This window comes from Erpetoichthys calabaricus, chromosome 10, assembly GCF_900747795.2.
Source record: "Erpetoichthys calabaricus chromosome 10, fErpCal1.3, whole genome shotgun sequence".
Lineage (NCBI taxonomy): Eukaryota > Metazoa > Chordata > Cladistia > Polypteriformes > Polypteridae > Erpetoichthys > Erpetoichthys calabaricus.
The window spans coordinates 126,822,818-126,826,248 of record NC_041403.2 but is presented as its reverse complement, the minus strand read 5'-3'; positions in this window follow the sequence as shown (position 1 = coordinate 126,826,248).

Here is a 3,431-nt window from a genome sequence, read left to right as displayed (position 1 = left end):
TTCATCGTTGGGACACTCTTTACGCCAATGCTGATGCTCTTTCTCGGGTTCACGACTTCTCATGCGCATGGGTGGTAGCTAAAGGGCTTGAGTAAGGGCAGTTCCGAATCATATCAGGATGTGGCAGAGTGCACTGACTCTTTTTCTCCCTTTCCTGCAGACCACCTGGCCCTCTTGACATCACTTCCAGGACCGAGCCTATGGAAGAAGACCTTGACGGCACTGGCCACTGTGATGTCACGTCCAGGCTCAAGCCTATGGCTGAAGACCTTCATGAGCCCGACCCCTTTGATCTCACTTCTTGTCTTCCCCTTTAAAAGCCTCCTCCTTTTCCCTATTCCCTCAGTTCTGTTTTAGACTCGGTTTTGTGCACAGCAGTGCTATCAGTTACTTCAATTTGCAGCCAGGAAACCAAATATACAGGTGGCTGCCCCAAACCTTGTTTTGGCTCTTTGTGGCGTTTGTGACAATATATATATATGCCAGCATGTGTCTTCTATGTGGAGCTTTGCTCCATGAATTTTCCCAACCCTGTACCCCACTTGGTAGCACCCTTGATACTACCCTTGACCTGCTGCCAGCTGGACACATCTTCATTGGAATTTGGTGATAAAATGAACTGCATCTCCCAAATGTCAAAATTCACAATTAATTGTGTCCCTTGGTGCTCATTAGATATGAAGTTGTTTTGTTATATATATTGTGGCCTGCAGAGGGCTCTCCTGTCACCCAAACCCGACACAGACAGATGCAGGACAGAAGTTAAGCACACACACGTTTATTTTTATTTTTCCCTTGTGGGATGCTCCTTCCTCCATTTCCCACAAGTATAGCACAGTTCACAGCACAGCACAATGCAAATCTGTTCTTCTTTCTTTTTCTCTTTCTCTTTCCTCTGTTTGTCCAGGTAAAGTTCATGTACCTCCTCCCAACTCTGGCTCCCTGAGTAGTGGCTGCTGGCCCCTTTTATAAGGCACCCAGAAGTACTCCAAGTGCTCTTTGACCGACTTCTGGCAGCACTTCTGGGGGTGGCGGAACAGCTACAAATAAGGACTCAGCTGCAGTACCCCCTGGCGGTCCATCTCCCATGCAGCTCGGTGGGAGTCTGAGAAACTGCTGCAACCCAGGGGTGCTGCAACCTAGAACTAATGCTCTGGATATGCATCCTCCCCCAGCCCTTCCAAAGTACAGGCATCCCAGCCAGGCAAGGGCCCCGGCCATACGCCACAATATATATATATATATATAAAGTAATCCCTCCTCCATCGCGGGGGTTGCGTTCCAGAACCCCCCGCGAAAGGTGAAAATCCGCGAAGTAGAAACCATATGTTTATATTGTTATTTTTATATTGTCATGCTTGGGTCACAGATTTGCACAGAAACGCAGGAAGTTGTAGAGAGACAGGAACTTTATTCAAATTCGATAGAGTGAAGCCGCGAAAGGCGAAGCGCGATATAGTGAGGGATTACTATATATATACAAATGTATGTTTACAAATATAAACAGCTCAAAAAAATTAAAGAAACACTTTGAAAACACATTAGATCTCAATGGGAAAAAACATTATGCTGGATATTTGTACTCATATGGACTGGGTAATGTATTAGGAATGTAAGGATGCCACATTGTTTGATGGAAATTAAAATGATCAACCTACAGAGGACTGAATTTAAAGACACCCTGAAAATCAAAGTGAAAAAATGATGCGGCAGGCTAGTCCATTTTGCTGAAATTTCATTGCAGCAACTCCAAATCGTACTCTGTTGTTTGTATGGCTACCACATGCTTGTATGCATGCCTAACAACATCAGGGCATGCTCCTAATGAGATGATGAATAGTATCCTGGGGAATCTCCTCCCAGATCTGGACCAGGACATCACTGAGCTCCTGGACAGTGTGAGGTGCAACCTGGCGGCGTCGGATGGACCAAAACATAAACTACTAGAGGTGTTCTATTGGATTTAGGTCAGGAGAACGAGGGGGCCAGTCAATGGTATCAATTCCTTCATCCTCCAGTAACTGCCTGCATACTCTCACCACATGAGGCCGGGCATTGTCATCCACCAGGAGGAACCCAGGATCCACTGCTCCAGCATAGGGTCTGACAATGGGTCCAAGCATTTCATCTCGATACCTAATGGCAGTCAAGGTGCCGTTCTCTAGCCTGTAGAGGTCTGTGCATCCCTCCATGGATATGCCTCCCCAGACCATCACTGACCCACCACCCAAATGGTCATGCTGAATGTTCTCCATGTCTTCTCCAGACCCTTTCACGTCTGTCACATGTACTCAGGGTGAACCTGCTCTCCTCTGTGAAAAGCACAGAGCGCCAGTGGTGGACCTACCAATTCTGGTATTCTATGGGAAATACCAATGTAGCTCCATGGATCCGGGCAGGCAGTGAGCACAGGGCCCACTGGAGGACGTTGGGCCCTCAGGCCACCCCCATGAAGTCTGTTTCTGATTGTTTGGTCAGAGACATTCACACCAGTGGCCTGTCTGCTGAAGGTCATTTTGTAGGGCTCTGGCAGTGCTCATCCTGTTCCTCCTTGCCCAAAAGAGCAGATATCGGTCCTGCTGATTGGTTAGGGACCTTCTATGGCCCTGTCCAGCTCTCCTACAGTAACTGCCTGTCTCCTGGGATCTCCTCCATGCCCTTGAGACTGTGCTGGAAGACACAGCAAACCTTCTGGCAATGGCACATATTAATGTGCCATCCTGGAGAAGTTGGACTACCTGTGCCAGCTCTGTAAGGTCCAGGTATCACCTCATGCTACCAGTAGTGACACTGACCATAGCCAAATGCAAAACTAGTGACAAAACAGATGAGGAAGGAAAAATTTCAGTGGCCTCCACCTGTTAAACCATTCCTGTTTTTGGGATTGTCTCATTGTTGCCCCTCCAGTGCACCTGTTAATTTTATTAACACCAAAGCAGCTGAAACTGATTAACAACCCCCTCTGCTACTTAACTGACCAGATCAATAGCCATAAGTTTAATTGACTTGATGGTATACTCTGATTCAAAAGTGTTCTTTTAATTTTTTTGAGCAGTACATATATACAAATGTATGTCTATGGGTTTTATTTCATTACTGCATCCCAATGGTTTTTGTTGTAGGATGCTATATGTGATGCCCACAGTAGAGGTATACTTGGTGAATGAAAAAGCAGAAATAATGTTCAGTCTGAGCAATGACTTTAACATTAATAACAGATATGCTTTACTTTTATTGTATTTATCATGATCTTATTTTGGATAGTTTGTAAAGAAAGTGTTTGCCAAAAAAAATAGTGGATGCTACATTTATTGATGTTATAGAGGCTGTTTAATGTACTTCTCTTACTCAGATTCTATTTAATGGCCTATTTAGTACTGTTATTACCCAGCTGCTTGTCTTATCTTTGAAACTCTAACAAAAATTACTTG